This window comes from Salmo salar, chromosome ssa03 (assembly GCF_905237065.1).
Source record: "Salmo salar chromosome ssa03, Ssal_v3.1, whole genome shotgun sequence".
In the NCBI taxonomy this organism is placed as follows: Eukaryota; Metazoa; Chordata; class Actinopteri; order Salmoniformes; family Salmonidae; genus Salmo; species Salmo salar.
The window spans coordinates 9,474,504-9,487,088 of NC_059444.1; the positions used below are offsets into that span (position 1 = coordinate 9,474,504).

At 41.9% G+C, this 12,585-nt stretch overlaps 18 non-coding genes across 18 annotated transcripts; 9 read left to right on the top strand and 9 right to left on the bottom strand.

The window, feature by feature from the left end:
* Positions 1–242: 242 nt before the first annotated feature.
* trnaw-cca (transfer RNA tryptophan (anticodon CCA)) lies at positions 243–314 on the bottom strand. The gene has a single exon. It is a non-coding gene; the product is annotated as a tRNA-Trp (tRNA).
* Positions 315–480: 166 nt separating this feature from the next.
* trnak-uuu (transfer RNA lysine (anticodon UUU)) lies at positions 481–553 on the top strand. Its single transcript has one exon. It is a non-coding gene; the product is annotated as a tRNA-Lys (tRNA).
* Positions 554–1,714: 1,161 nt separating this feature from the next.
* On the bottom strand, positions 1,715–1,786 carry trnaw-cca (transfer RNA tryptophan (anticodon CCA)). Its single transcript has one exon. It is a non-coding gene; the product is annotated as a tRNA-Trp (tRNA).
* Positions 1,787–1,952: 166 nt separating this feature from the next.
* On the top strand, positions 1,953–2,025 carry trnak-uuu (transfer RNA lysine (anticodon UUU)). Its single transcript has one exon. It is a non-coding gene; the product is annotated as a tRNA-Lys (tRNA).
* A 1,160-nt stretch (positions 2,026–3,185) lies between these two features.
* Positions 3,186–3,257, bottom strand: trnaw-cca (transfer RNA tryptophan (anticodon CCA)). The gene has a single exon. It is a non-coding gene; the product is annotated as a tRNA-Trp (tRNA).
* Positions 3,258–3,423: 166 nt separating this feature from the next.
* Positions 3,424–3,496, top strand: trnak-uuu (transfer RNA lysine (anticodon UUU)). Its single transcript has one exon. It is a non-coding gene; the product is annotated as a tRNA-Lys (tRNA).
* A 1,160-nt stretch (positions 3,497–4,656) lies between these two features.
* Positions 4,657–4,728, bottom strand: trnaw-cca (transfer RNA tryptophan (anticodon CCA)). The gene has a single exon. It is a non-coding gene; the product is annotated as a tRNA-Trp (tRNA).
* A 166-nt stretch (positions 4,729–4,894) lies between these two features.
* Positions 4,895–4,967, top strand: trnak-uuu (transfer RNA lysine (anticodon UUU)). The gene has a single exon. It is a non-coding gene; the product is annotated as a tRNA-Lys (tRNA).
* Positions 4,968–6,128: 1,161 nt separating this feature from the next.
* trnaw-cca (transfer RNA tryptophan (anticodon CCA)) lies at positions 6,129–6,200 on the bottom strand. The gene has a single exon. It is a non-coding gene; the product is annotated as a tRNA-Trp (tRNA).
* A 166-nt stretch (positions 6,201–6,366) lies between these two features.
* trnak-uuu (transfer RNA lysine (anticodon UUU)) lies at positions 6,367–6,439 on the top strand. Its single transcript has one exon. It is a non-coding gene; the product is annotated as a tRNA-Lys (tRNA).
* A 1,161-nt stretch (positions 6,440–7,600) lies between these two features.
* Positions 7,601–7,672, bottom strand: trnaw-cca (transfer RNA tryptophan (anticodon CCA)). The gene has a single exon. It is a non-coding gene; the product is annotated as a tRNA-Trp (tRNA).
* A 166-nt stretch (positions 7,673–7,838) lies between these two features.
* Positions 7,839–7,911, top strand: trnak-uuu (transfer RNA lysine (anticodon UUU)). Its single transcript has one exon. It is a non-coding gene; the product is annotated as a tRNA-Lys (tRNA).
* Positions 7,912–9,072: 1,161 nt separating this feature from the next.
* Positions 9,073–9,144, bottom strand: trnaw-cca (transfer RNA tryptophan (anticodon CCA)). Its single transcript has one exon. It is a non-coding gene; the product is annotated as a tRNA-Trp (tRNA).
* Positions 9,145–9,310: 166 nt separating this feature from the next.
* On the top strand, positions 9,311–9,387 carry trnak-uuu (transfer RNA lysine (anticodon UUU)). Its single transcript has one exon. It is a non-coding gene; the product is annotated as a tRNA-Lys (tRNA).
* Positions 9,388–10,543: 1,156 nt separating this feature from the next.
* On the bottom strand, positions 10,544–10,615 carry trnaw-cca (transfer RNA tryptophan (anticodon CCA)). The gene has a single exon. It is a non-coding gene; the product is annotated as a tRNA-Trp (tRNA).
* A 166-nt stretch (positions 10,616–10,781) lies between these two features.
* Positions 10,782–10,854, top strand: trnak-uuu (transfer RNA lysine (anticodon UUU)). Its single transcript has one exon. It is a non-coding gene; the product is annotated as a tRNA-Lys (tRNA).
* A 1,162-nt stretch (positions 10,855–12,016) lies between these two features.
* Positions 12,017–12,088, bottom strand: trnaw-cca (transfer RNA tryptophan (anticodon CCA)). The gene has a single exon. It is a non-coding gene; the product is annotated as a tRNA-Trp (tRNA).
* A 166-nt stretch (positions 12,089–12,254) lies between these two features.
* On the top strand, positions 12,255–12,327 carry trnak-uuu (transfer RNA lysine (anticodon UUU)). Its single transcript has one exon. It is a non-coding gene; the product is annotated as a tRNA-Lys (tRNA).
* Positions 12,328–12,585: the final 258 nt, after the last annotated feature.

A 12,585-nucleotide genomic window follows, 5' to 3' on the forward strand; every position in this document is an offset into this window, starting at 1 on the left:
TAAGCCATAAGAAGTTAAAATCCGTGTTCGAAGACTGATTTAAGCCTGTCAATCAATCACACAGCATCATCTGATCTGGGAATTTGCAGTGTGCCAGGCTTTTATGAGAGACAATTGTCATCTAAAGCAGAATTGGTTTGGTTGTTTTCGTTCGAGGTTTGTACTGTAAGCCACATTGGTACTTGTGTTGATTCATTGACTTCGCTGTTTAAAGGAGGTAGAGATTGCACACATAAAAACACTGACCACGACGTGATTTGAACACGCAACCTTCTGATCTGGAGTCAGACGCGCTACCGTTGCGCCACGAGGTCTAGACAAAACGCGTCTTTGGAGGGGATGCCTAGTTCAGATTTCGTTGATTGTATCATTTGGAATGGAGGCCTGGATCTCTTGGGAAATGTATTATCTGACAATGCCCCCTCGTCAGCACGTGCCTCTGCCCGACAGGTTAGGTGTATGAAAATAAGTAAATGCAGAGCCCGAATAGCTCAGTCGGTAGAGCATCAGACTTTTAATCTGAGGGTCCAGGGTTCAAGTCCCTGTTCGGGCGCTGCTTTAATGTTCACCTTCCTTCAGTAGGCAGTCTTTCCATACTTGCATTTGGTCAGATTTAAAAATGGCTTTACTGCGAAAGCATACCATGCGATTATCTGAGGACAGCGCCCCTCTTCCAAAAGCATACAAACATTTTCCAATCATATAGAGTCACGAAAGTCAGAAATAGCCATCAAATTAATCACTTACCTTTGAAGATTTTCATCTGGTTGCAGTCACAAGAGTCTCAGCTACACAATAAATGTTTGTTTTGTTCAATAAAGTCCCTCTTTATATCCCAAAAACTCAGTTTTGTTGGCGCGTTGTGTTCAGTAATCCACTGGCTCAAAGGCGGTCAAAACACGCAGACGAATACGTCCGAACAGTACCGGTAAAGTTTGTTGAAACATGTCAAACGATTTTTATAATTAATCTTCAGGTTGGCAATTGTCTAAATACTCGATAATATTTCAACCGGACAATAGCGTATTCAATAGAAAGGAAAAACAACGACGGGCACGCACTTGGTCATGTGCGCAAACCAGCACTGCATGCTTCCTCAGTCCACTGACAGAAGGTCTCATTCTTCTTCATTTTTCAGAAAACAATCCTGAAACAATGTCTAAAGACTGTTGACATCTAGTGGAAGCCATAGGAACTGCAATCTGGGTCCTAACCCATTAGAAACTCAATAGGCATTCAATTGAAAACTTCCCACATCAAAAAAAATCCCACTTCCCGGATGGATTTTCCTCAGATTTTCACCTGCCATATCAGTTCTGTTATACTCACAGACATCATTTGAACGGTTTTGGAAACTTTAAAGTGTGTTCTATCCAAATCTACCATTTATATGCATATCCTAGATTCTGGGCCTGAGTAACAGGCAGTTTACTTTGGGCACTCTTCTCATCCAGATGTCGAATCACTTCCCCTAAGCCATAAGAAGTTAAAATCCGTGTTCGAAGACTGATTTAAGCCTGTCAATCAATCACACAGCATCATCTGATCTGGGAATTTGCAGTGTGACAGGCTTTTATGAGAGACAATTGTCATCTAAAGCAGAATTGGTTTGGTTGTTTTCGTTCGAGGTTTGTACTGTAAGCCACATTGGTACTTGTGTTGATTCATTGACTTCGCTGTTTAAAGGAGGTAGAGATTGCACACATAAAAACACTGACCACGACGTGATTTGAACACGCAACCTTCTGATCTGGAGTCAGACGCGCTACCGTTGCGCCACGAGGTCTAGACAAAACGCGTCTTTGGAGGGGATGCCTAGTTCAGATTTCGTTGATTGTATCATTTGGAATGGAGGCCTGGATCTCTTGGGAAATGTATTATCTGACAATGCCCCCTCGTCAGCACGTGCCTCTGCCCGACAGGTTAGGTGTATGAAAATAAGTAAATGCAGAGCCCGAATAGCTCAGTCGGTAGAGCATCAGACTTTTAAACTGAGGGTCCAGGGTTCAAGTCCCTGTTCGGGCGCTGCTTTAATGTTCACCTTCCTTCAGTAGGCAGTCTTTCCATACTTGTATTTGGTCAGATTTAAAAATGGCTTTACTGCGAAAGCATACCATGCGATTATCTGAGGACAGCGCCCCTCTTCCAAAAGCATACAAACATTTTCCAATCATATAGAGTCACGAAAGTCAGAAATAGCCATCAAATTAATCACTTACCTTTGAAGATTTTCATCTGGTTGCAGTCACAAGAGTCTCAGCTACACAATAAATGTTTGTTTTGTTCAATAAAGTCCCTCTTTATATCCCAAAAACTCAGTTTTGTTGGCGCGTTGTGTTCAGTAATCCACTGGCTCAAAGGCGGTCAAAACACGCAGACGAATACGTCCGAACAGTACCGGTAAAGTTTGTTGAAACATGTCAAACGATTTTTATAATTAATCTTCAGGTTGGCAATTGTCTAAATACTCGATAATATTTCAACCGGACAATAGCGTATTCAATAGAAAGGAAAAACAACGACGGGCACGCACTTGGTCATGTGCGCAAACCAGCACTGCATGCTTCCTCAGTCCACTGACAGAAGGTCTCATTCTTCTTCATTTTTCAGAAAACAATCCTGAAACAATGTCTAAAGACTGTTGACATCTAGTGGAAGCCATAGGAACTGCAATCTGGGTCCTAACCCATTAGAAACTCAATAGGCATTCAATTGAAAACTTCCCACATCAAAAAAATCCCACTTCCCGGATGGATTTTCCTCAGATTTTCACCTGCCATATCAGTTCTGTTATACTCACAGACATCATTTGAACGGTTTTGGAAACTTTAAAGTGTGTTCTATCCAAATCTACCATTTATATGCATATCCTAGATTCTGGGCCTGAGTAACAGGCAGTTTACTTTGGGCACTCTTCTCATCCAGATGTCGAATCACTTCCCCTAAGCCATAAGAAGTTAAAATCCGTGTTCGAAGACTGATTTAAGCCTGTCAATCAATCACACAGCATCATCTGATCTGGGAATTTGCAGTGTGACAGGCTTTTATGAGAGACAATTGTCATCTAAAGCAGAATTGGTTTGGTTGTTTTCGTTCGAGGTTTGTACTGTAAGCCACATTGGTACTTGTGTTGATTCATTGACTTCGCTGTTTAAAGGAGGTAGAGATTGCACACATAAAAAAACTGACCACGACGTGATTTGAACACGCAACCTTCTGATCTGGAGTCAGACACGCTACCGTTGCGCCACGAGGTCTAGACAAAACACGTCTTTGGAGGGGATGCCTAGTTCAGATTTCGTTGATTGTATCATTTGGAATGGAGGCCTGGATCTCTTGGGAAATGTATTATCTGACAATGCCCCCTCGTCAGCACGTGCCTCTGCCCGACAGGTTAGGTGTATGAAAATAAGTAAATGCAGAGCCCGAATAGCTCAGTCGGTAAAGCATCAGACTTTTAAACTGAGGGTCCAGGGTTCAAGTCCCTGTTCGGGCGCTGCTTTAATGTTCACCTTCCTTCAGTAGGCAGTCTTTCCATACTTGCATTTGGTCAGATTTAAAAATGGCTTTACTGCGAAAGCATACCATGCGATTATCTGAGGACAGCGCCCCTCTTCCAAAAGCATACAAACATTTTCCAATCATATAGAGTCACGAAAGTCAGAAATAGCCATCAAATTAATCACTTACCTTTGAAGATTTTCATCTGGTTGCAGTCACAAGAGTCTCAGCTACACAATAAATGTTTGTTTTGTTCAATAAAGTCCCTCTTTATATCCCAAAAACTCAGTTTTGTTGGCGCGTTGTGTTCAGTAATCCACTGGCTCAAAGGCGGTCAAAACACGCAGACGAATACGTCCGAACAGTACCGGTAAAGTTTGTTGAAACATGTCAAACGATTTTTATAATTAATCTTCAGGTTGGCAATTGTCTAAATACTCGATAATATTTCAACCGGACAATAGCGTATTCAATAGAAAGGAAAAACAACGACGGGCACGCACTTGGTCATGTGCGCAAACCAGCACTGCATGCTTCCTCAGTCCACTGACAGAAGGTCTCATTCTTCTTCATTTTTCAGAAAACAATCCTGAAACAATGTCTAAAGACTGTTGACATCTAGTGGAAGCCATAGGAACTGCAATCTGGGTCCTAACCCATTAGAAACTCAATAGGCATTCAATTGAAAACTTCCCACATCAAAAAAATCCCACTTCCCGGATGGATTTTCCTCAGATTTTCACCTGCCATATCAGTTCTGTTATACTCACAGACATCATTTGAACGGTTTTGGAAACTTTAAAGTGTGTTCTATCCAAATCTACCATTTATATGCATATCCTAGATTCTGGGCCTGAGTAACAGGCAGTTTACTTTGGGCACTCTTCTCATCCAGATGTCGAATCACTTCCCCTAAGCCATAAGAAGTTAAAATCCGTGTTCGAAGACTGATTTAAGCCTGTCAATCAATCACACAGCATCATCTGATCTGGGAATTTGCAGTGTGACAGGCTTTTATGAGAGACAATTGTCATCTAAAGCAGAATTGGTTTGGTTGTTTTCGTTCGAGGTTTGTACTGTAAGCCACATTGGTACTTGTGTTGATTCATTGACTTCGCTGTTTAAAGAAGGTAGAGATTGCACACATAAAAACACTGACCACGACGTGATTTGAACACGCAACCTTCTGATCTGGAGTCAGACGCGCTACCGTTGCGCCACGAGGTCTAGACAAAACGCGTCTTTGGAGGGGATGCCTAGTTCAGATTTCGTTGATTGTATCATTTGGAATGGAGGCCTGGATCTCTTGGGAAATGTATTATCTGACAATGCCCCCTCGTCAGCACGTGCCTCTGCCCGACAGGTTAGGTGTATGAAAATAAGTAAATGCAGAGCCCGAATAGCTCAGTCGGTAGAGCATCAGACTTTTAAACTGAGGGTCCAGGGTTCAAGTCCCTGTTCGGGCGCTGCTTTAATGTTCACCTTCCTTCAGTAGGCAGTCTTTCCATACTTGCATTTGGTCAGATTTAAAAATGGCTTTACTGCGAAAGCATACCATGCGATTATCTGAGGACAGCGCCCCTCTTCCAAAAGCATACAAACATTTTCCAATCATATAGAGTCACGAAAGTCAGAAATAGCCATCAAATTAATCACTTACCTTTGAAGATTTTCATCTGGTTGCAGTCACAAGAGTCTCAGCTACACAATAAATGTTTGTTTTGTTCAATAAAGTCCCTCTTTATATCCCAAAAACTCAGTTTTGTTGGCGCGTTGTGTTCAGTAATCCACTGGCTCAAAGGCGGTCAAAACACGCAGACGAATACGTCCGAACAGTACCGGTAAAGTTTGTTGAAACATGTCAAACGATTTTTATAATTAATCTTCAGGTTGGCAATTGTCTAAATACTCGATAATATTTCAACCGGACAATAGCGTATTCAATAGAAAGGAAAAACAACGACGGGCACGCACTTGGTCATGTGCGCAAACCAGCACTGCATGCTTCCTCAGTCCACTGACAGAAGGTCTCATTCTTCTTCATTTTTCAGAAAACAATCCTGAAACAATGTCTAAAGACTGTTGACATCTAGTGGAAGCCATAGGAACTGCAATCTGGGTCCTAACCCATTAGAAACTCAATAGGCATTCAATTGAAAACTTCCCACGTCAAAAAAAGTCCCACTTCCCGGATGGATTTTCCTCAGATTTTCACCTGCCATATCAGTTCTGTTATACTCACAGACATCATTTGAACGGTTTTGGAAACTTTAAAGTGTGTTCTATCCAAATCTACCATTTATATGCATATCCTAGATTCTGGGCCTGAGTAACAGGCAGTTTACTTTGGGCACTCTTCTCATCCAGATGTCGAATCACTTCCCCTAAGCCATAAGAAGTTAAAATCCGTGTTCGAAGACTGATTTAAGCCTGTCAATCAATCACACAGCATCATCTGATCTGGGAATTTGCAGTGTGACAGGCTTTTATGAGAGACAATTGTCATCTAAAGCAGAATTGGTTTGGTTGTTTTCGTTCGAGGTTTGTACTGTAAGCCACATTGGTACTTGTGTTGATTCATTGACTTCGCTGTTTAAAGGAGGTAGAGATTGCACACATAAAAACACTGACCACGACGTGATTTGAACACGCAACCTTCTGATCTGGAGTCAGACGCGCTACCGTTGCGCCACGAGGTCTAGACAAAAAGCATCTTTGGAGGGGATGCCTAGTTCAGATTTCGTTGATTGTATCATTTGGAATGGAGGCCTGGATCTCTTGGGAAATGTATTATCTGACAATGCCCCCTCGTCAGCACGTGCCTCTGCCCGACAGGTTAGGTGTATGAAAATAAGTAAATGCAGAGCCCGAATAGCTCAGTCGGTAGAGCATCAGACTTTTAATCTGAGGGTCCAGGGTTCAAGTCCCTGTTCGGGCGCTGCTTTAATGTTTACCTTCCTTCAGTAGGCAGTCTTTCCATACTTGCATTTGGTCAGATTTAAAAATGGCTTTACTGCGAAAGCATACCATGCGATTATCTGAGGACAGCGCCCCTCTTCCAAAAGCATACAAACATTTTCCAATCATATAGAGTCACGAAAGTCAGAAATAGCCATCAAATTAATCACTTACCTTTGAAGATTTTCATCTGGTTGCAGTCACAAGAGTCTCAGCTACACAATAAATGTTTGTTTTGTTCAATAAAGTCCCTCTTTATATCCCAAAAACTCAGTTTTGTTGGCGCGTTGTGTTCAGTAATCCACTGGCTCAAAGGCGGTCAAAACACGCAGACGAATACGTCCGAACAGTACCGGTAAAGTTTGTTGAAACATGTCAAACGATTTTTATAATTAATCTTCAGGTTGGCAATTGTCTAAATACTCGATAATATATCAACCGGACAATAGTGTATTCAATAGAAAGGAAAAACAACGACGGGCACGCACTTGGTCATGTGCGCAAACCAGCACTGCATGCTTCCTCAGTCCACTGACAGAAGGTCTCATTCTTCTTCATTTTTCAGAAAACAATCCTGAAACAATGTCTAAAGACTGTTGACATCTAGTGGAAGCCATAGGAACTGCAATCTGGGTCCTAACCCATTAGAAACTCAATAGGCATTCAATTGAAAACTTCCCACATCAAAAGAAATCCCACTTCCCGGATGGATTTTCCTCAGATTTTCACCTGCCATATCAGTTCTGTTATACTCACAGACATCATTTGAACGGTTTTGGAAACTTTAAAGTGTGTTCTATCCAAATCTACCATTTATATGCATATCCTAGATTCTGGGCCTGAGTAACAGGCAGTTTACTTTGGGCACTCTTCTCATCCAGATGTCGAATCACTTCCCCTAAGCCATAAGAAGTTAAAATCCGTGTTCGAAGACTGATTTAAGCCTGTCAATCAATCACACAGCATCATCTGATCTGGGAATTTGCAGTGTGACAGGCTTTTATGAGAGACAATTGTCATCTAAAGCAGAATTGGTTTGGTTGTTTTCGTTCGAGGTTTGTACTGTAAGCCACATTGGTACTTGTGTTGATTCATTGACTTCGCTGTTTAAAGGAGGTAGAGATTGCACACATAAAAACACTGACCACGACGTGATTTGAACACGCAACCTTCTGATCTGGAGTCAGACGCGCTACCGTTGCGCCACGAGGTCTAGACAAAACGCATCTTTGGAGGGGATGCCTAGTTCAGATTTCGTTGATTGTATCATTTGGAATGGAGGCCTGGATCTCTTGGGAAATGTATTATCTGACAATGCCCCCTCGTCAGCACGTGCCTCTGCCCGACAGGTTAGGTGTATGAAAATAAGTAAATGCAGAGCCCGAATAGCTCAGTCGGTAGAGCATCAAAATTTTAATCTGAGGGTCCAGGGTTCAAGTCCCTGTTCGGGCGCTGCTTTAATGTTCACCTTCCTTCAGTAGGCAGTCTTTCCATACTTGCATTTGGTCAGATTTAAAAATGGCTTTACTGCGAAAGCATACCATGCGATTATCTGAGGACAGCGCCCCTCTTCCAAAAGCATACAAACATTTTCCAATCATATAGAGTCACGAAAGTCAGAAATAGCCATCAAATTAATCACTTACCTTTGAAGATTTTCATCTGGTTGCAGTCACAAGAGTCTCAGCTACACAATAAATGTTTGTTTTGTTCAATAAAGTCCCTCTTTATATCCCAAAAACTCAGTTTTGTTGGCGCGTTGTGTTCAGTAATCCACTGGCTCAAAGGCGGTCAAAACACGCAGACGAATACGTCCGAACAGTACCGGTAAAGTTTGTTGAAACATGTCAAACGATTTTTATAATTAATCTTCAGGTTGGCAATTGTCTAAATACTCGATAATATTTCAACCGGACAATAGCGTATTCAATAGAAAGGAAAAACAACGACGGGCACGCACTTGGTCATGTGCGCAAACCAGCACTGCATGCTTCCTCAGTCCACTGACAGAAGGTCTCATTCTTCTTCATTTTTCAGAAAACAATCCTGAAACAATGTCTAAAGACTGTTGACATCTAGTGGAAGCCATAGGAACTGCAATCTGGGTCCTAACCCATTAGAAACTCAATAGGCATTCAATTGAAAACTTCCCACGTCAAAAAAAGTCCCACTTCCCGGATGGATTTTCCTCAGATTTTCACCTGCCATATCAGTTCTGTTATACTCACAGACATCATTTGAATGGTTTTGGAAACTTTAAAGTGTGTTCTATCCAAATCTACCATTTATATGCATATCCTAGATTCTGGGCCTGAGTAACAGGCAGTTTACTTTGGGCACTCTTCTCATCCAGATGTCGAATCACTTCCCCTAAGCCATAAGAAGTTAAAATCCGTGTTCGAAGACTGATTTAAGCCTGTCAATCAATCACACAGCATCATCTGATCTGGGAATTTGCAGTGTGACAGGCTTTTATGAGAGACAATTGTCATCTAAAGCAGAATTGGTTTGGTTGTTTTCGTTCGAGGTTTGTACTGTAAGCCACATTGGTACTTGTGTTGATTCATTGACTTCGCTGTTTAAAGAAGGTAGAGATTGCACACATAAAAACACTGACCACGACGTGATTTGAACACGCAACCTTCTGATCTGGAGTCAGACGCGCTACCGTTGCGCCACGAGGTCTAGACAAAGAGCATCTTTGGAGGGGATGCCTAGTTCAGATTTCGTTGATTGTATCATTTGGAATGGAGGCCTGGATCTCTTGGGAAATGTATTATCTGACAATGCCCCCTCGTCAGCACGTGCCTCTGCCCGACAGGTTAGGTGTATGAAAATAAGTAAATGCAGAGCCCGAATAGCTCAGTCGGTAGAGCATCAGACTTTTAAACTGAGGGTCCAGGGTTCAAGTCCCTGTTCGGTTCTGCTTTAATGTTCACCTTCCTTCAGTAGGCAGTCTTTCCATACTTGTATTTGGTCAGATTTAAAAATGGCTTTACTGCGAAAGCATACCATGCGATTATCTGAGGACAGCGCCCCTCTTCCAAAAGCATACAAACATTTTCCAATCATATAGAGTCACGAAAGTCAGAAATAGCGATCAAATTAATCACTTACCTTTGAAGATTTTCATCTGGTTGCAGTCACAAGAGTCTCAGCTACACAATAAATGTTTGTTTTGTTCAATAAAGTCCCTCTTTATATCCCAAAAACTCAGTTTTGTTGGCGCGTTGTGTTCAGTAATCCACTGGCTCAAAGGCGGTCAAAACACGCAGACGAATACGTCCGAACAGTACCGGTAAAGTTTGTTGAAACATGTCAAACGATTTTTATAATTAATCTTCAGGTTGGCAATTGTCTAAATACTCGATAATATTTCAACCGGACAATAGCGTATTCAATAGAAAGGAAAAACAACGACGGGCACGCACTTGGTCATGTGCGCAAACCAGCACTGCATGCTTCCTCAGTCCACTGACAGAAGGTCTCATTCTTCTTCATTTTTCAGAAAACAATCCTGAAACAATGTCTAAAGACTGTTGACATCTAGTGGAAGCCATAGGAACTGCAATCTGGGTCCTAACCCATTAGAAACTCAATAGGCATTCAATTGAAAACTTCCCACATCAAAAAAAATCCCACTTCCCGGATGGATTTTCCTCAGATTTTCACCTGCCATATCAGTTCTGTTATACTCACAGACATCATTTGAATGGTTTTGGAAACTTTAAAGTGTGTTCTATCCAAATCTACCATTTATATGCATATCCTAGATTCTGGGCCTGAGTAACAGGCAGTTTACTTTGGGCACTCTTCTCATCCAGATGTCGAATCACTTCCCCTAAGCCATAAGAAGTTAAAATCCGTGTTCGAAGACTGATTTAAGCCTGTCAATCAATCACACAGCATCATCTGATCTGGGAATTTGCAGTGTGACAGGCTTTTATGAGAGACAATTGTCATCTAAAGCAGAATTGGTTTGGTTGTTTTCGTTCGAGGTTTGTACTGTAAGCCACATTGGTACTTGTGTTGATTCATTGACTTCGCTGTTTAAAGAAGGTAGAGATTGCACACATAAAAACACTGACCACGACGTGATTTGAACACGCAACCTTCTGATCTGGAGTCAGACGCGCTACCGTTGCGCCACGAGGTCTAGACAAAACGCGTCTTTGGAGGGGATGCCTAGTTCAGATTTCGTTGATTGTATCATTTGGAATGGAGGCCTGGATCTCTTGGGAAATGTATTATCTGACAATGCCCCCTCGTCAGCACGTGCCTCTGCCCGACAGGTTAGGTGTATGAAAATAAGTAAATGCAGAGCCCGAATAGCTCAGTCGGTAGAGCATCAGACTTTTAATCTGAGGGTCCAGGGTTCAAGTCCCTGTTCGGGCGCTGCTTTAATGTTCACCTTCCTTCAGTAGGCAGTCTTTCCATACTTGTATTTGGTCAGATTTAAAAATGGCTTTACTGCGAAAGCATACCATGCGATTATCTGAGGACAGCGCCCCTCTTCCAAAAGCATACAAACATTTTCCAATCATATAGAGTCACGAAAGTCAGAAATAGCCATCAAATTAATCACTTACCTTTGAAGATTTTCATCTGGTTGCAGTCACAAGAGTCTCAGCTACACAATAAATGTTTGTTTTGTTCAATAAAGTCCCTCTTTATATCCCAAAAACTCAGTTTTGTTGGCGCGTTGTGTTCAGTAATCCACTGGCTCAAAGGCGGTCAAAACACGCAGACGAATACGTCCGAACAGTACCGGTAAAGTTTGTTGAAACATGTCAAACGATTTTTATAATTAATCTTCAGGTTGGCAATTGTCTAAATACTCGATAATATTTCAACCGGACAATAGCGTATTCAATAGAAAGGAAAAACAACGACGGGCACGCACTTGGTCATGTGCGCAAACCAGCACTGCATGCTTCCTCAGTCCACTGACAGAAGGTCTCATTCTTCTTCATTTTTCAGAAAACAATCCTGAAACAATGTCTAAAGACTGTTGACATCTAGTGGAAGCCATAGGAACTGCAATCTGGGTCCTAACCCATTAGAAACTCAATAGGCATTCAATTGAAAACTTCCCACGTCAAAAAAAAATCCCACTTCCCGGATGGATTTTCCTCAGATTTTCACCTGCCATATCAGTTCTGTTATACTCACAGACATCATTTGAATGGTTTTGGAAACTTTAAAGTGTGTTCTATCCAAATCTACCATTTATATGCATATCCTAGATTCTGGGCCTGAGTAACAGGCAGTTTACTTTGGGCACTCTTCTCATCCAGATGTCGAATCACTTCCCCTAAGCCATAAGAAGTTAAAATCCGTGTTCGAAGACTGATTTAAGCCTGTCAATCAATCACACAGCATCATCTGATCTGGGAATTTGCAGTGTGACAGGCTTTTATGAGAGACAATTGTCATCTAAAGCAGAATTGGTTTGGTTGTTTTCGTTCGAGGTTTGTACTGTAAGCCACATTGGTACTTGTGTTGATTCATTGACTTCGCTGTTTAAAGAAGGTAGAGATTGCACACATAAAAACACTGACCACGACGTGATTTGAACACGCAACCTTCTGATCTGGAGTCAGACGCGCTACCGTTGCGCCACGAGGTCTAGACAAAACGCGTCTTTGGAGGGGATGCCTAGTTCAGATTTCGTTGATTGTATCATTTGGAATGGAGGCCTGGATCTCTTGGGAAATGTATTATCTGACAATGCCCCCTCGTCAGCACGTGCCTCTGCCCGACAGGTTAGGTGTATGAAAATAAGTAAATGCAGAGCCCGAATAGCTCAGTCGGTAGAGCATCAGACTTTTAATCTGAGGGTCCAGGGTTCAAGTCCCTGTTCGGGCGCTGCTTTAATGTTCACCTTCCTTCACTAGGCAGTCTTTCCATACTTGTATTTGGTCAGATTTAAAAATGGCTTTACTGCGAAAGCATACCATGCGATTATCTGAGGACAGCGCCCCTCTTCCAAAAGCATACAAACATTTTCCAATCATATAGAGTCACGAAAGTCAGAAATAGCGATCAAATTAATCACTTACCTTTGAAGATTTTCATCTGGTTGCAGTCACAAGAGTCTCAGCTACACAATAAATGTTTGTTTTG